This window comes from Equus quagga, unplaced genomic scaffold, assembly GCF_021613505.1.
Source record: "Equus quagga isolate Etosha38 unplaced genomic scaffold, UCLA_HA_Equagga_1.0 251_RagTag, whole genome shotgun sequence".
Taxonomy (NCBI): Eukaryota; Metazoa; Chordata; class Mammalia; order Perissodactyla; family Equidae; genus Equus; species Equus quagga.
In genome coordinates, this window is record NW_025799859.1 from 3089024 (window position 1) to 3109559 (window position 20536).

Consider the following 20536-nt stretch of genomic DNA (forward strand, 5'->3'; position numbering starts at 1 on the left):
TACCAAACATTTAAAGAAGAAATAATGCCAAATTCAAAATCTTCCAAAAGACTGAAGAAGAGTAAACACTCCTGAGCTCCTTTTAAAAGGCCAGCATTACCTTGATACGCGAGCCAGATAAGGACACTACAAGAAGAGAAAGCTATAGGCCAATATCCCTGATGAATATAGATACAAAAAGTCTCAACAAAATACTAGAAAACTAAATGCAACAGCACATTAAATGGATCATACACCATTGTCAAATGGGATTTATCCCTGGGATGCAAGGATCTTTCAATATATGCAAATTAATAAATGTGAGCCACCACATTAATAAGATGAAAGACAAAATCATGATCATCTTAATAGATGCAAAAAAAGCATTTGACAAAATTCACCTCATTATAAAAGCTCTCAACAAATTGGGTATAGAAGGAACACATCTCAACATAAAAGGTCATTTATGACAAACCCACAGCTAACGTACTCAATGATCAGAAGATGAAAGATTTTCCTTTAAAATCAGGAACAGACAAGGGTGCCCACTCTTACCACTCTGTTCAACATAGTGCTGGAACTCCTAGCTAAGGCAATTAGGCAAATTAAAAAAAAAAGAAAAAAAGAAAAAAAACATCCTAATAGTAATAGAAGAAGCAAAATTGTCTCTGTTTACAGAAGACATGATCTTATATGTAGAAAACCCTAAAGACTCCACTCAAAAACTGTTAGAACTAATAGACAATTTCAGTAAAGTTGCAGGATACAAAATCAACTTACAAAAATTAGTTGCATTTCTATACACTAACAACAAACTATCTGAAAAAGAAATAAAAAACAAATAATCCAATTGACAATAGCACAAAAACAATAAAGTACTTAGGACTAAATTTAACCAAGGAGGAGAAAGATCTGTACACTGAAAACCATGAGACGCTGATGATAGAAATTGAAGAAAACAAACAAATGGAAAGATGTTTATTGTTCATGGATCAGAATAATTAATATTGTTAAAATATTTATACTATGTAAATCCATCTATGGATCAATGCAATCTGTATCAAAATCCCAATGGAATTTTTCACAGAAATAGAATAAACAGTCCTAAAATTCATATGGAACTACAAAAGACCCCAAATAGCCAAGGCAATCTTGAGAAAGAAGAGCAAAGTTGGAGGCATCACACTGATTTCAAAGTATATTGCAAAGCTATGGTAATCAAAGCATTATGGGATTGGCATAAAAACAAAACACATAGAACAATGGAACAGAATTGAGAACCCAGAAGTAAACTCACGCTTATATGGTCAACTGATATTTAAAGGAGGAGCCAAGAGGCCAGCCCAGTGGCGTACCGGTTAATTGTGCCCGTTCTGCTTCATTGGCCTAGGGTTTGCTGGTTTGGATCCCGGGTGCGGACATGGCACCGCTTGACATACCATGCTGTGGTAGGTGTCCCACGTATAAAGTAGAGGAAGATGGGCACGGATGTTAGCTCAGGGCCAGTCTTCCTAAGCAAAAAGAGGAGGACTGGCAGTAGTTAGCTCAGGGTTAATCTTCCTCAAAGAAACAAACAAACAAAACAAAACAAAAATAAAAAAATGAAAAAGGAGCCAAGAATACTCAATTGGGAAAGGATAGTATTTTCAATAAATGATGTTGGGATCACTGGATGTCCACATCCAAAAGAATAAAATTGGTTCCCTATTTTACATCACTCACAAAAACTAACTTGAAATGGATTAATGAATTAAATATATGACCTAAAACTGTAAAAATCCTAGAAGAGTACATAGGGAAAAAGCTAATTGACATTGGTCTTCGCAATGATTTTTTTTAATATGACGCCAAAAGCAGAAGCAGCAAAAGCAAAAGTAAACAAGTGAGACTACATAAAACCCTCTGATTGCCCGGCAAAAGAAACAATCAAAAAAAATGAAAAACCAACCATGGAATGGTAGAAAATATTTGCAAACTATATGTCAGATAAGGGGTTAATATCTATGATCTATAAAAAAATTCATGCAGCTCAATAGCAAAATAGTAAACGATCTGATTAAAAAACGGGCAGAGAAACTGAATAGATATTTTTCCACAAAACGACATTCAAATGGCCAAGAGGTACATGAGAAGGTGCTCAGCATCCCTAGTCATCAGAGAAATGCAAATCAAAGCCACAATGAGATAGCATGTCTCACCTGTTAGAATGGTTATTAAGCAAAAGTTTTGGCAAGGATAGGGAGAAAAGAGAACCCTTGTATGCTGCTGGTGGGAATATAAATTGGTAGAGCTGCTATGGAAAACAGTATGGAGATTCCTCTAAAAATTAAAAATAGAACTATCATATGATCCAGCAATCCCACTTCTGAGTATATATCCAAAGAAGAAGAAATCACTCCCTCAAAGAGAAGTCTGCACCCCAATGTCTGTAGCAGCATTATTCACAACATGCAAGACATGGAGACAACCTAAGTGTCTACTGACAGAAGAATGGATAGAGAAAATGTGATGTGTATAGATATATATATAACAAAGTATTATTCAACCACGAGAACAAAGAAAATCTTGCCATTTTCCATACATGGATGGATCTCGAGGGCATTATGCTAGGTGAAATAAGCCAAGCAGAGAAAGATGAATACTCATGATCCCATTCATTCATGTGTGGACTCTGAAAAAATTCAAACTCATAGAAGCAGAGAGTAAAAGGATGGTTACCACGGGCTGGGGAAGTTAAATTTCCAGTTATAAGATGAATAAGTTCTGGGGATCTAATATACAGCATGGTGAATATAGTTAATAATGCTGTATTACATACTTAAAAGTGGCTAAAAATGTAGATGCTAAATGTTCTCATCACAAAAAATGAATAAATAAATACTACTTATGCAAAGTGATGTATGTGTAAACAAGCCTTACCATGGTAAGCATTTTGCAATATATACATGTATCAGATCATCACATTTATACCTTAAACTTACAGATTTTATATAAATTATATATATATTTTTAAAGATTTTATTTTTTTCCCTTTTTCTCCCCAAAGCCCCCGGTACATAGTTGTATATTCTTCGTTGTGGGTCCTTCTGGTTGTGGCATGTGGGATGCTGCCTCCACGTGGCCTGGTGAGCAGTGCCATATCTGCACCCAGGATTCGAACCAACGAAACACTGGGCTGCCTACAGCGCAGCGCGTGAACTTAACCGCTCGGCCACGGGGCCAGCCCCTATATAAATTATATTTTAATAAAGATTTTGAAAGAAAGAAAATATTTTGAAACTAGATAGAGAAGATGGTTTCAGAACATTGTGAAAATACTAAATAAACAGCTTTAAATGGTTCATGTATGTTAGGTGAATTTTATCTCAATTAAAAAATGCATCAACAAAAAAGTTGGAAATGGACCAAAAAAAAATTTTGTGGGACATTTAAGCAATGTTGGGATAGAAATTTGTAGCACTAAATGCAAACATTAGTAAAGGGGCAAAGTCTCAAATCAAGAGCCTAAGTTCCCAGCTCAAGAACCTAGAAAAAGGAGAGGAAAGTAAACCCAAAAAAATCAGGAGGATGATAATATAAAGAGGAGAAAGTAATAAAATTTAAAAAGAAAAAATAGAGAAAAGCAATGAAACAACTAGCTGGTTCTTGAAAAGATTAATAAAATTGACAAACCACTAGTGAGACTGTGAATGAAAAAAGAAGACAAATTATCAGTATCATAAATGAAACAGAGATATCACTCCAGACCCAGTGGATATCAAAAGGATTGCAAGAGAATGCAGTGAACAAAAACTTGACAACTTTTATGAAATGAACCAGTTCCTAGAAAAACACAAGCTACCACAGCTCACCCAATATGAAAATGATAATTTGAGTAGCCCCATAACTGCTAAGGAAATTAAATTTATATTTTAAAAACTACAAAGAAAGAACTCTTCAGACCAAGATAATTTCACTGGGGAATTCTTTCAACTATTTAAGAAGAATTAACATAAATTTCACATAAACTCTTCCAGAAAATAGAGTAGGAAAGAATACTTCCCAATTTATTTTATTAAGCTAGAATTACTCTGATGCCAAAAGTGTTCAAAAACGTGGGAAATTATAAACCAGAAAAAGACAAAGAAAAAAGGAAACTAGAAACTAATATCGCTTTTGATTATAGACCCAAAAATCGTTAGCAAATTATTAGCCAATAGAATTCAGCAATATGTAAAAAAAAAAACTATAAACCATGACCAAGTGAATTTTATTCCAGAGATAGGGCTGGTTCAATATTTAAAAATAAATAATGTGGGGCTGGCCTGGTGGCGTAGCGGTTAAATTTTCATGGTCTGCTTTGGGAGCCTGAGGTTGTCCGGTTTGGATCCTGGGCCTGGACCTATGCACTGCTTATCAAGCCGTGTTATAGCAGGCATCCCCCATATAAAATAGAGGAAGGTGGGCACAGATAATTAGCTCATGGCCAATCTTTCTAAGCAAAAAAAGGAAGATAGGTGGTCGATGTTAGCTCAGGGCTAATCTTCCTCAAAACAACAGAAATAATAATAATGTATTTCACTGTATTAACAAGCTAAAGCAAAAACCTCTCATGTTCAATTAATCAATTCCCAAAAAAAATTTTGGAAAATTCAACACCAATCATGATAAAATTCTCAGAAAGATAGAAAAAGAAGGGAACTTCCTCAAGTTGATAGAGAATATACACATATATATTTTTAAAACCCCATAGCAACATTATATTTAATGGTAAAAGACTGAATATTTTCCTCCTAAAATAGAGAACAAGGCTAATTTGTCTCCTCTTATTCAACCACTCTTATTCAGCATAGACAGGAAGTTCTCATCAGTACAATCAGGCAAAAGATCAAATAAAGAGAATACTCACTGGAAAGAAATAAATTAAACAGTTACTATTTGCAGATGACATATGTTGCTGTAGAAAATTCCCCAAAGTCTAAAAAAACCACCTAGAACTAATAAGCAATTTCAGCAGGGTCACAGGGTATGAGACAAACATAAAAAGTCATTTGAATTTCTATATACCAGCAAGGGACATGTGGACATTGAAATGAAATAACATTTATAATTGCTCAAGAAAACAAAAATATGTACAAATCTAACAAAACATGTACAGCACTTGTATGCTGAAAACTACACAACGTTGTTGAAAGAAATCAAAGAAAATCAAAGTAAATATAGAGATATACCATGTTCATGGATTAGAAAGCTCAGCATGGTAAAGATGTCACTTCTCCCCAAAATGATATAGAGGTTTTATGTAATTTATACCAGAATCCCACCGACTTTTTGTTGATACAGAGAGAATAATTCCAAAATTTACATGAAATAATAAAGGAGCTAGAATAGCTAAAACAATTTTGAAAAAGAATAATAAACTGGAATGAATCAATTTATCCAATTTCAACATGTATTACGTAATTACAGTAATCAAGATGAAGTGGTATTGGTGCAGGGACATACACATAGACAAATGAAAGAGAATAGAGAACCCAGAGATATGCTCACATAAATATGCCTAATTAATTTTTGACAAAGGTACAAAAAGAATTCAGTAGAGGAAACACAACCTCTCAACAAATGATGCTGGAGCAATTGGACATCTGTAGGCAAAAAATTAAAAATGATCTTGACCTAAGTGTCACTTTTTTCTTTCTTTTTGTTTTTCTTTGGTAAGGAAGACTGGCCCTGAGATAACATCTGTAGTTTATCTTCCTCTTTGTGTGTTTGAGGAAGATTGTCAGTGAGCTAACATCTGTGCCAATCTTCCTCTATTTTATAAGTGGGACCCTGCCACAGCATGGCCTGATGAGTGGCATGTAGGTTCGTGCCCAGGATCCAAACCTGCAAACCCTGGACCGTCAAAGCAGAGCACACAAACTTAACCACTACATCACTGGGCCGTCCCCAAAGTCTCACATTTTATATAAAAATTAACTTGAAATGGATCATAGACTTAAGTGTGAGACATAAAACTAAAATAGTTTTAGAAAAAAAATATATGAGAAAAATCTTTAGGATCTATGAGTGGACAAAGAGTTCTTTGTCTTTACATCAAAAATACAATCCACAAGAGGAAAAGTTGAATAATTGGACTTTATCAAAATTAAAAATTTTGCTCTGTTAAAGATCCTGTTAACAGAATGAAAACATAAACTACTGAGTAGGTGAAAATACTTGCAAAGCACATATCTAACAAAGGACTGCTATCTAGAATATATAAATAAATCTCAAAAGTCAACAGCAAAAACCAGTCTATTAGAGGGGCCGGCCTGGTGGTGCAGTGGTTAAGTGCGCACATTCTGCTTCGGTGGCCCGGTGTTTGCTGGTTCGGATCCCGTGTGCGGGCATAGCACCGCTTGGCACGCCATGCTGTGGTAGGCGTCCCACATATAAAGTAGAGGAAGATGGGCATGGATGCTAGCTCAGGGTCAGTTTTCCTTAGCAAAAAGAGGAGGATTGGCAGTAGTTAGCTCAGGGATAATCTTCCTGAAAAAAAAAAATCAGCCTATTAGAAAATCGGCAAAAGATATGAAGAGACTTTTCACTGAAGAGGATATAGAGATAGAAATAAGCACATGAAAAAATATTCAACATCATTAGCCATTAGGGAAATGTCAATTAAAAACAAATAAGATATCTTTACACACATATTGGGATGGCTAAAATACAAAATAGTGACAACTCCAGATGACGGCAAGGATGCCAAAAAGCTAGATCACTCACATTGCTGATGGAATGTAAAATGATATAGTCATTCTGGAAAATAGTTGGGCAGTTTCTTAAAAAGCTAAACATGCAACTGTCAGGCAACCCAGCAAGTGTACCTCTCAGCTTTCATCTTAGAGAAGTGAAGTCTTATGTTCGTACGAAAACCTGAACATGAATGTTTATAGCAGTTTTATTCATAATAGCCAAACACTGAAGCAATCTAGATGTGCCTAAGCAGATAAAGGGTTAAACTAATGTAGTACATTTATCCCATGGAATACTCAGCAGTAGAAATGAAGGAAATATTGATACACAGAACAACCTGGGTGAATCTCCAGAGGATTATTCTGTGTGAAAAATCCTTCTCAAAAGGTCACACACTGTATGATTGCATTTATACAGCATTTTTGAAATGGCAAACTTACAGAAATGCAGAAGAGATTAGTCATCACCAGGGGTTAAGTCAGTGATGGAGTGGGAGGGAAGCAGGCATGGCTCTAAAAGGGCTGCATCTGAATGACCTTGTGGTGATGGCAATATTCCGCATCTCAACTGTATCAATGTCATTATCTTGTTTGTCATATTGTGCTATAGTCTTTCAAGATGTCACCATTGGGGAAACAGGGTGAGGGAACCCTAGATCTGCCTGCTGTATTTCTTACAACTGCAATCTACAATTCTCTCAAAATTGAAAGCTTAATTCACACAAAAAATCCCCCCAAAACAGAGGTTATGAGAAAAATAGAGTTGAGGCACAGCATTCAAAAACTTGGTTATTGGGACCGACCCGGTGGCTCAGCAGTTAAGTGTGCATGTTCTGCTTCGGTGGCCCGGGGTTTGCTCGTTCAGATCCCAGCTGAAGACATGGCACCACTTGACAAGCCATACTGTGGTAGGCGTCCCACATATAAAGTAGAGGAAGATGGGCACGGATGTTAGCTCAGAGCCAGTCTTCCTCAGCAAAAAGAGGTGGATTGGCAGCAGATGTTAGCTCAGGGCTAATTTTCCTCAAAAAAAAAAAAAAGTAGTTATTGATCCATAAATAAGATAGGAACCTAATTAAAATATCAGCACTGTCTTACACTTGTTAAGTGGCCAAAAAATACGTGAATACAACAATAAATGACATTTTGCCTTAAAAGAGAAAGTATGTTTTCAAAGCCTAAAGAATTTTGTGCTTAATCAACCACTGGGAAAGATTTTATTCTGGTGATTCCCATGATTTTTGTGTTTTCCCAAATATTACAATGTTCTGACGAGCTCTTATCACATGAAAAATAAAAATCAGGCTTTTCTTCTGAGAATCTTAGCAACTATGATATTTTTTTGATAGGTTATAGGAATAATCAACAGCAAAATAGAAAGCTATGCTAGGAAGGAATTTCAGAACTTACATAATCTTGTCATTTATTCAAAGGACTTGATCAGTCATAAGGTAAAGAAAAATTACTTTTTTAGTATTAGGCTGTCATACATTAAAGATGAAAATAATTTGGGTTAGACAGTACTTTTTTTTCTACATACTAATTCTGTAGATGCTTGGAAAAGATAGGGAAATATAAGTATCTTAGCTTCGTTTTAAGCTGATTTTTGTAAAGTGGAATTTTTCCAAAGTACACATTTATAGTACCATTTTGAGGGAAATGTAATATTGCAATCTGTATGAAAGTGCATTAATTTAATCCATGTCTGCCTGTGTTTAGAGCCAACTAGAGAATTAATATCTATCCCTTCTATAGAGATAAAGCCTCAGATTCTTCACAATATTGTAAACCCTTCTTAACTAAATCATGGCTATGACAATAAATTCACATCTTGAAGGGCTTAAACACAAGAGAATAAGGAACTTTATAATGAAACTTAATGGATTACAATCCATTTAAACATACTTTCAGAAAGACTATGTTTCACTGGGGAGCTTTTGCTAGCTTAATAAGCGAGAATCTTCTGTCCTGCATGTAAGAAATAAGGCTGGTTACCCACACAAGCAAGATCAGCTCATGGATCAAAGCCCTATGAGGAAAGACAGAAGGTGTTTGAAGGGCACTTTACCTCCAGACCTTGACCATGACCTTGACACAAGGGCATTTTTTTCCTTTATTAGAAGAAAACACTTATAGTGACTTCATTTTTGAATTAATCATTTGAGAAAAGAAGTAAACTTTCACACTCCAAGACAACAAACATCTGTAAGGGTAAAACCTTGATTTATTCTCACATCTACTTCTTCGTTGTGGGTCTCAAAGACAGAAGACACTTTAATGACAGAATTAAAATATGAAACATAAGATTTGGTGCTTTGCTATGAGAGTCAGTCAGGCTGAGTTTGGAGTTAGGCCATATAAACCACAGTAGATATTCTTTGTTCCATAGGCAGATCCATTACCTAATTACTCTGGAATGCTCTTAATGCTTATTAACTAAGCTGAACTAGCTGACCAGCCACTCTGAAACAGCTGCCCAGCTCTGCCCTCGGTGTGTGTCTAAAGATGCACATGGGAGAGAATCAGAAATTGACATTGTGAATCTGAAAATACATAAACTGGATAAACGGACAAAATTTTGCTCAAGGGGTAGAACTGGAGGCAGAGAACATGACTCCCTGAAAGAAAATAGCCATGAGTGAAGTGGAAGTCTGAGAGATGGGGCCAAACTTCACATCAGGCCTTACAGGTCGAGAGGTCCTGGTAAGTTGCGAGACTGTGTCTGGCCATCTGGCTATTCAAGGACACACACACACACACACACACACACACACACACCTCCCTTTGCCAATCCTCTTCCTGAGTATGCGTACTTGGGAAAGAGGGAACTATGATATACAGGAAAGAACTATGCCATTACGATCCAGTCTTGCAATGGGATATTCTTTAGAGAAAACTGGTTGTAAAAGTGGAGGAGGAAATCTTCCATGGCAGAGGAAGTGGTGACGGCAAAAAGAACAGCAAAGATCTCTGATTATATGTATAGGTGGTACAAATCACAAATTTCAGGTATATTAAGATCTATAACTTTATTTTTCTATTACTCAATTTGATTTTTTTTAACATTCTCTCAGCTGGAATGGAAAATACAAATACAAATTTATCAGAGAACTTCTCAATTCATAATTCTGTGTCCAAGTTTCAGGAGCCCCATGGAGGGCCAAAAGGTGAGAGGACCCTCTTGTCATTTCTTCACTCAGTTAAGGGGCCCGTCATCCTGTCTAGTCATTAGCCCACAGACCTTGTAGGTAAACGCCAAGTCATTCCATATTGTTCTTCACTCAGCCTTTTTGTGCCCCACTGCTCTAAGTGATGCAGTTGTGACATACTTGGGGTCATGGGAATTATCTCTGCTATGCTGTGCTTTCCCAGGGCAAGACATCTCAGTGAGGCTGTCTCAGTCTTATTAGTCTAGACCCGCTCCTCAGGCAGTATGTGTAGGCTAAAGTGTTTCTGGAGAACTTCCTCCTTCCCAAGTTTCGTCCAAGAATTCCCGGTGTAGGCCCCATCTCTGCAGGACCCACTAGGATCTTAAATTTTCATTTTAATTCTTCCTCCCCTTTGTCCTTCAACATGAGGCTGGCTTTTCTACTTGGACCACTTCAGCAAATGAAAATAGATTGAACAGAGTTTTTCGAGGCCTTTATAGTGACAGAGATAATAGAAGTTTAGCCAATAATAGCTGAAAATTTTCTAATTTAGAAACTTGGTGTCTTCTCAGTTTATATTAAAGATCAAGCCTTGTGGAGATAAAATCTCAGAATATAATTTTTCCCTGCCTTCTAATCTGTCAAATCTCTCCCTGACGACCAAGAGTCTAGAAAGGTCTAGGTACCTTAATTTGGGGAAAACGGGCGAGTAGAGAAGCAAAAATTATAGAAGAAAGAGATTTAGATAGATGATGCATGACATAGACAGACAGGTAGGTAATTACTCAGCCACATAAGTGAGACCTCCAGCTGATCACACTGATGGACACGCAGAGTACTGAGTTGTGGATCACTGTGAAGGCTATAATGGTATACTACCAGATAAAACTGAGGGACAGAGATTATACTCACTCTTACCCATTATTTAGAATCTTGCAATCATAGCCCTGGCAACCTTAAAACACAGTAACTGCTAATCTTTGAGGATTTTCTATAGTAGGAGCATTGAAATATTATTTAGCCCTGGACCAAGTCAGAAATCCTAAAATGTGAGAGACGTATGACTTTTCTTATTAATAACAGTGTTAAATAAAGTTAGTCCATACTTGACAAAGGACTATGGAACGTGAAACAAATGTGGATCAAAGACATAGAGATTACATTCATATACAATTTTCCTTTTTAGATAATCTTTCAAACAAACACAAGACAACCAATATTTAAGATAGTTATTTACTGAAATTAAAAGCAAATAGCTGTATATTATATCAATAAGCGCTTTCAATTGAGATTGGTAAAAACTTGTGCATGTGATACTCATTAAAGCTAGATAATAGTGGTTGTGTACAGGTGGTTAGGTTTTACTAACTTGTTTAGGTGTATCTGATAGTGTTAGGTAAACAATTCAATCCCTCTAGAAAACTCAATGTTTCTCCTGTATCCATCTAAGCAAGAGCAAAATTGGTAGAAAACAAGGTAAAAATACAATATCACAGTTATAATAGTATCAAATAATTATTGTGTGTCAAGTTTTGTTTATTGTATAACTCTTTTAATCTTTATGACAGCCCTATGAAGGATATACCATTATTATATTCATTTACAGGTAAGGAAACTGAGGCACTGAGAGGCTGTGTAGCTTCCCCCAAGTGAGAAAGTGAGTCAGGATTTACAACCAGGCAGCCTGGCAATGGAGTCCGCGAACTCCCTCCCTCTACAGCCCAGAAGTTCCACTTCCCTTAGACCTCACAGAACAAGAGACAATTAGCCTGAGCACAGAGGCAGGAGGGCTTCGAAACGGTGTTTCAATATAAGGGCAAAGGCAACAATTCTTGTGCAGACCAAATTATTGGAGATTTTTAACAAGTTCATGTATGGTTTTTTGGACTGATAAAAATGTTAATTTGTTCAATTGATTAAAGTCTCCACACGTGAGGACATATTATTTAGGTATGTATCATTAGCTTAACATTTCTCTAAGGATCTTTCTAAAGGTTTTCTTCCTTCTTAGTGACTAGCTGTGGTCAAACTGTACTGAGTACCCAAGATCACAGGAAAATGTGACGTGCAAGGTGGTAACAGGAGGCTTTAGGGAAGAATAAAAGTATAAGTTACTTCCCTAAAGAAACCCACAGATCATATCATCTAATCATACACAATTTTCAGAAAATGTGGTATGTGGTAGAAAGGAAAATTTGGAGTCAGGCAGACTGGAATGTGTACTTGTCTGCACTGTGACCTTGGGAAAGTTATTTGACTTCTATGATCCTTAGTTTCATAATTGTAAAATACAAATAGAAATGCCTATGCAGGTGGCTGTAAAGATTAAGTGAGGTAACATAAAGCCACCTTGGATAGTGATGGTATTAATATTTGCAGCTATCCCCGTTTGTGAAAGATCATTGTGATGGTACCTGGGAAAACTGAGTTTTTGGCACCAAACCTCTGAGGTCAGCCAATAAGATATCTGGTCGTGAAAAGTTCTTGTCTTGACTCTCATGAGTTGCAGAATAGCATGTCCTCCATGGCCAAACCACCTGGGTTTGAATCCTACATCTGTCACTTACTACTGGTGATTCTAGGCAAACTGCTTAATGTCTCTACGTCTTAGTTGACCCATCTATAAAATGCACATGATGATAGTATCCTCATTGGTTGTCATGAAGATGAGGTAAGTTATTACTTAATACATTTTTCAGATCAGTGACGTATGCATAATTAGCACTACATAGGTTTCTGTTAAAGAAATACCTTCACAATGTGTTTCTGATTGAAACTCTAATAATGGATTAGACTGGATGATTTTTTTAGTCACATTAATTTCTGGTATTCTTTGATTTATGATTCAAACAGACAGACAGTTGTCCCCTCTCTTGCAGAGGTAGTCAGAGGTGTAAGCTTTTGGATATTTAGCAAATACTATTTTAGAAGGTTCACAATGATTGATCTGCTTCACAATGTTGGCCTGAACTACCTTTTTTATGGACCTAAATGTCTGCGAGTATTTTTTTAATTGAAATTGTAGCATCATTTGCGTATCTAAAGTGAAATATGGTAAGCAAAATGTTGAATTCATTATATAGCCTCAAGATTTCTGACTTCACATAACCCCCTCATAAGAGTTTGAGTTTATGCAGAAAGAAAAGAAGAAGCCTGAACGAAAGTGCAGCTACCTTGATGTCAAGGATTGTGATTATTAACAGCAAAATAACAGAATATTATGGAAATAGGTGATCAAGAGTCCAAGTCAGTAATTTCCTCCAGTCCTCGAGAGTTCTGTCGTGTTAATCTGCAATCTGTTGCCAACCAATCACATTTCTCCCCAAATATGAACTCCATTCTCCATGCTGACTTCAAAGCATTCCAGACTTATTTCTGATCCCGGTATATGATTAGATGCTGACTGAATGATTCTCTCAGACAGTGATGACACACCTTGTCAAGGTTATAGTCAGTAACTCAGACACTCGATCTCATACAATTTAGAGTTGGAAGGTGGTGGCTGCATTTATTTCTGTTAAGTGAGCATTGGAGATAAATGGCAGGCTTCATTTTCCAGCTTAACACTTTTGTGAGGGTGAATAATGGCTAGCTAAAAGCAATGGTGATATTGTAACAAAAGAAGGATGGGAACCATCTGTCTGAAATAATATTTCCTTTTTTTACCTATTATTGCCATCTCAATGATATCTATCTTAATGATATTTATTAAGCTAATTTTTGGCAAAACCTAAACATAGAGAATCAACTCAGGGATTATCAAGTACCATTTCTGTGGAGTGTAGAATATGCCATATAAACCCCTAATACATTTTCTCAGAAGATAACATCCAGCTTGAAAGTGAAATTTAAACATATATCTTTTTAGAATATAGTTATGATCGAAAGTTTAAAAGGAGTGCTTCCCAGATGAAACTGGAAGCTGGAGTCCAAAAAATACAATGTGATGAAAATATAGTGAAACTTCAAAAAACATAGACCACGCTTGGTTTCTGTGTAGGAAGCCAGAAGCAAGCATCTACAATAACCCATTCAGAGGCATACGCCATCAAGAGAGGATAGGCACTTTCTAGTTTCCTACAAAATGATAGCTATTGATTTCAAAATTTGGATGGAAAGAAATGTAAAATCTTTCATCCCTGCCTGCTCTTCAGTGGTGATTTTGTTGTTTTGTGCTGAAGATGAGAGGGGAGCAGGGTGGTTAAAAGTGACTAGCCCATTGACTTTACAGCTCCACAAAATGTGACTTTTTAAACTACCTGCTCCCCTTGGCCATTCCTGACTCTTGGTTTAGCTGTTAATCTCCTCATCAAAGTCAAGCTAAATTCCCTAGCTGCTAAGGTTTGTTAGAAACCACAGCAAGGGAAAGGTTAGTGGTACTCATCCCTTGATTGCGGAAGGCCTAAGGTCCTTCTATGTGCCAAAATGATGCATTGTTCCCTGTGCCTTCCTTGTCACAATCCTACTGTTCTACAACTCAGGACATAATTTTACAATCCTTCTCATTATTAGCACGTTTCAATAAAGTTCAAATTTGTATAGCCTCAGAGCCATTAACATTTTGTAGCACATTCTGGGTGGCACATTTCTCATTCAGAAAAATGTCTGCAGAGAAACGCTCTTCTGATGTATTACACCCCTTGCTTCATCATTTAAAACTTGAGACATCTACCAGCATATACATCTTATTTAAAGTGTCAAAAGAGGGCAAAAAATTGCAGTGACTTAAAAAGCCTTGTTGCTTAAACTTCAGGGATCACTGCATCCATTTTCCCTTTTTGGTGTTACCATTTTTTTACTGTTTTCTTCTCCATTCATTTCTTTTTGAACAAGGGTCACAATCAGGGAGAAAATAAGTAAGGACATTTTCAAGGACATTATTTAATCCTACATTTTTAGGGAAAAGTAATAAAAATTATTATTTATCCAGGCATAAACAAGGCAACATAGAAATATCTATATTCTTAGGAGCATTTTATTTGCAGATTACTATCTTTGAAAAATAATAATACGGTCTTCAGACAGGTAAGGCTTAAAAAAACAATTGATATTTCTCACTTATACAGAGCAACTCAATAAAACTATTAAAGTCTGGAGGGAGGTCCTGGAAGTTTGAACGTTAGAGTGTGGATTCCTTTTTGTCCTTCCTTAGGACTTCATCATGAGATAAATCACTAATCAATATCATTTGGCAGAACAGAGAGAGGCTCAGGATTGTTGTTTACCTTATGTGGTTGCAATAGAATGGATGCTCATCTCCAAGTTGTGATGCGAAGGGTTCTTCTGAATGACTCCCCTTTTTCTTACTTTTATAGTGTAAATGTTACCACTTGAGTTTATTCTTTCAGTGGTTACAAACTCTGCTGAACTCTGATTCAACTGGGAAGCTTAACAACTAAGATGCCCAAGGCCCACATTCGAAAGAGTCATTTGCAAGTAGTCTGTGACAGAACCTTGACTTCTGCAATTCTGCACACTTCTTATATGATTTGGATAGACACCCGGTTTGGGAAATACTGAGTTTAGGTGATTCTTCAGTGGATTGTTAAATACAATCAAGCACGGCTTAACAACAGGAATACATTCTGAGAAATACATTGCTAGGCAATTCCATTGTTGTGGCAACATCATAGTGTATAATTACACAAATCTAGGTGGTATAACCTACTACACACCTAGGTGATATGGTACTAATCTTATGGGACCACCGTTGTAGATGTTATCCACAATTGATTGAAATGTCATTATGCAGCACATGACTGTACAAATGCCCCTAGGAGGTAGGATATTATCACACATTTATATGCTAGATTGAAGCGTTTTTTCTAATTTATTTCTGCCTCATAGGATGACCCTCAGAGAACAACATCAGTGGTGTGCTGATGAAGTGGGTGAAGGTGGGGGTGGGCTGTGTGTTTGGGGATTGGAGGGAGGAAGTCTTGCTTTGCAGTATTTGCCAATTTCTATGATGTAAATCCTCTTTCTATGGCCCATTTCAAGCTACTAATGGATTAACAATCATCTCATAAAACTTCTGAATATTTAGCAATCACTTTTTGTGAGCCAGTGAGATGCTGGCTCCTGCACACCACTGAGACTGTGGGTAAGTACCTCTGAGAATGAAGATAGGTAGGCTCTGAATATATAGCCAAGGGCCACGAAGGTGAGTTTGGGATGTGATGTTCTGGTAAAGACATCTAGGGAAGAATTATGGTCAAAAGCAAACAAACAAAAGGACACAAGACGGGGGATTCTGTTAAGGAGTTCAACAGGATTTTATTTGGGACATAGTTCTTTGGACCTGGTAAAGAGGTTGTATGGATGGGGAAGCTCTAAGAGTGTGGTTGAGGTCAGATTTCAGGTTGATGATAACATGTTGGCAGCCCAAACATGCAGGCATCATAGAGAAGAGCAGATGAGCTATTAACCTAACAGGTCCACACAAAATCAAGAAGCAGATCGATCAAGAGCCAAAGCCAGATGAAGTAGAGAGATTAAGTCTCAGGCCGGGAGAGGCAAGCAGAGAAAAGACAACTTGTGGGTAAGGTTGAAGGCCAATTCAGGACAAACGTGAGGATCCCTGGTACTGATTGCCTTGTTACATTTACACAGCATTGTGAGTGAAGAAGAACCTTCATACAGTAGAGCTGTATGGATACTTAACAAATTGAAATATGGAGTTTGGGTGGGAAACTCAAATTATCCTAACTAGAATGAAGACTTCCTAGACTATCTATGTGATGTCAAATAGTGCCATAGATGTCAACTTCCTGACATACACTATGGGAAACCCTTCATTTCTGTTGCCTTAACTTAGAATCCACTTTCCAATTTAAGATTCTCCTTGTTGTTTAATATTTGAGGTTCCTTTTTCAAACATGACATTAAAAATGGTCACCAGCTTCCTGAAATATCGCTAATTTATAATTTCTCTGGCAATAGGCAGGGATCTTCAAATTAGATGTTATCCTTTACTTACAGTGGCAAACCCTTGGAGCACTCATGAGCTTTTGTTCTCCCATCTGAGAGTCACTTGTAGAACAGGAATGATTATTACTTTAACTACTTCACAGCCCCCTCAGGATAGAGGAGTGATCCCTCTTATCCCAAAAAGCAAAAAAAAATGAATGGTCAATGGTTCAGTAGCATCTTCAGAGTATTATGGGGTCTCATGAATGTATTGAAAGGACAACCAGTGTGCTTTTTCTCAAATAATGGTGACATAACTATAAGCAAATCTAACACAATATATTAAGGTAAAGATAGTATTTCAAGAAATCATTTCCCTCTCTGTTATAACGTCAAGAACCTTATATAATGGATTATAACGAAAATGGAGTTGATTTGTACCCACAGGGACAAAAGCTGAATATATGCTTGTTTTCTTATTTGATTTTGTCCAAATGATTTTCTCACCTTGGCATTCTTCTTGCAATACAATCAAGCATAAGGATTTGGAGAAAGACAGTACTGTGTCTTATTGGGTTTGTGTGTGAGCTGCATCCCCAAACCAAATTGCTTCATGAAAGGTGATAAAGAGAACTGATATCTCAGAATAAAGAGGAATATGCTGTTTATAGCTACCAGCCTTGAGGGTCTCAGATCAAAAGCCAATTAAAAAAAAATTCCCTTGAGATATATGAAGGCAGAATTTTTTACTTCATATATTCCAAGAACATAATTTCTTTTCCACAGCCTTCCTCTACACTTTCATTTGGACCCTACTTAATTTAAATTATGTAAGTTATATAATTTATTTTATAATTAAATATAAATTTAATATGTTTAAATGGTTGGAGTATAATGCAATCTTTAGTGCACAATAATTTAAGAATAATTGGAGAATAATAATCAGCATAGTGCAAAAGTGCTCTTATTGGCCTCATGATTGATAATTAGTAGCAAAATAATAATATGAAATGGTACAAACTGCGATCCAAGAAAATAAGAATACAACTATACCTATCATAAAGATCAAGATAATTTGACCCTGAGTTTCCCAGCAACCAAAAAAAATAGAAAGAATTATTGATTGTACGATTATCATCAGAAATGAGAAAGCAATTTCTTGGGCAAAGGAAACATTATTTTTTGCTTGAGTTCTACATTAATTTGCATAGGGATACTAAGTAATGTCACAGTAAACGTCCTCAGTGATTTATGGTAAACGTAGTATGTATCTATCATGGTGATTCCACAAGAGATGAATCAAAAATAGCTCATCAAAGTGGCTTTGTATTTTATCAATGGATCTTAATAATCTGCAGAAGTCAAATTTTATGATAAGTATCAAAATTATGTTGGAAAATAATCTCCTGATTTCTTCATCCTTTATGAGTTCTTTTATTTTTTAAAAGAAATCTATTTGTTGGTGATCTTAGTACATATAAGAAGACATGTGTAAGAGTAGCATCTTTTGACAATGTTGTGTGGTAGAAGTGATAAAGAGCTTTACCTTCTCCCCAGGTAATCCTCTATGAAAATGTACTTATTTTTCCAAAAATGTTGTGAAAAAGTTTTCCAAAGCCGTTAGAATTGACGTTTAGACATACCAGTGAATTTTTACACATGTTAAAGGAAATAATGTTTCAATCATATTATTTTACAATCAGCTTAAACGTAAGAGATCTATATGTCATTAGAAATGTTGTTTTTTACCAGAAGTACATCAAAGAGGTAAGTTTTTGTTCAGACAAGCATAATTATCGCTTAAATTAATTTCTTCAAGAACGCAATTTTAGAAAAGTACAAAGAATGAGATAGATTCACTTGCTCTGAAAATAGCATTTACAGTTGTTTAAGATATAGGACTTCTGCGAAAATATGTAAGGAGAAAAATAAGTATAGATAATGGCTCTAGTATTCCTATTGTTTCTAAATACTACATATTAAAGCTGTTGTTCATTGTAGATACTTAATTATTTGCAAGATAAAGACAGAATTCCCAACTCTAAAAAGAAAAAAATTAAAATTTTTACAAAATTTGGAACTTTGTTGGAAACAAATCTCTCACTCTCTAAGAGAGAAGAGATGAGCTTCCACTAGTTTGGAAGCCTTTTTATAAAAATCTCTTTGGCTCTGTGGCAAACATAGGAAACAGTGAGCATAGCTGAACCTTGGAGGGATAGACAACAGTTGAGTTTCTTTGCAAGATTGAACAGTTTAAATCCCCGTCATTAATAAATGAAGGCCACTGCCAAATAACAACAGTAAACGTGAATGCAATAGCAGCAGCACAATAAGTGAGTTCTTTTAAGGAGAAATAATTCTGTGAGCAGACACTGAATCAGCAATGATTACTATCTTGCAAAAGTAAATCAACTCCCTTTTCATGGTGCTCTAATATCCTGAGAATAGCATTATATGTTGAAAAGTAAAACAGCAAGGCTAAAAACATATTTTAAAACAAATAAAAAACCCCAAAGTTGGAATTCCAACTCTCTTAATGAAAAATAAATTTCAACTGAGTTAAACTGAGCGAAATTTTGCTATTATTCTACTAGGATGCATTTGAGATCAAAGGTGCCGCAGTTGTGTACAGATGTGAACCTGACTCAATCAAGAGACTTGGGGATGGAGTTTTGCCTTCAAAATGGCCAATGAAACTGTTATGGACTTATATTTGCAAGTATCACAATCTAGGGGACTGTTGATTTTCTTGTGATGAACAATGGGCTTTGTTTTCCTGAAGGACCTAGTTTGGGGATTCTGGAGCCTCTGAGAGAGGGGCATGAGGAGATGAAAAGTGACAAGGTGCAGACTGTTGGGTTCCCCCCTTTAGAGGGGCCATTGGAAGTTTGTCTTTGTCTCTGACCAGGTATTTCTGGCAAAGAGGCAACAGGCTTAGAGTGTTCCTGCTTAGTTTTGCTCCACAAACTTAAAACTGTTGGACTGAGTTCAGTGAAGGTTAAAACAATAATAACAATAAAGCATTTGACATTGAACAGTTGTCTTGTCTTGGTCTGAGCACTTCACTTCCAAAAGTATATTAAACATGTCAGCTGTTAACCAGTTTTGGGAGATACTTCATCTAAAAGATTGCATTTTGTTGAAAGTTGGGCACAGTAAAGTGCTTGCAAAGTTTAAGATTATAGATGCTACATGTTTTGGTTAAATGTTAGAAATATCCATTTGTCCTCAAAATCAACTTTATGTATTCAAAATTGGATCATTGACTTTCTTCACATTTTGCTTTTCAACTTTGCATATTATAGAATATTCTGTCAATACAATTGTTTATTATCAACTTTGATTGAATTAGAAGTAAAAAACATGAAGTAGAAGACGAAAAATGATGTTAAAATTGGCAATGAATCTCCTATGATTTTCCCTGAGATTATGCTTTTACTATTTAAATGCCACTGGACCTCTTTGTCACTTTTTGTTTGTCTGTTTGCCCCACAGTCTCTGGGATGTTTGGGATCTCCCACTTCCAAAGCCAATTCCCTCTGCTCACATATGTATCAACACATGCGTTGGATAATGTTGGAAATTGAGAGGAATGAGAATTTTGAGGGTACTTATTTATTATCCTAATTACATATTGCTGTGTAACAAACAACCCCAAATTTTAGTTGCCTAAAACAATTATTTATTTTGCTATGAATGTTCCATTTGGACAGGTCTCTGTGGAGATGTTTGTCTCCACTCCATGTGTCATCGCCTGGGTCTTCTCAACTACGACTATAGGAT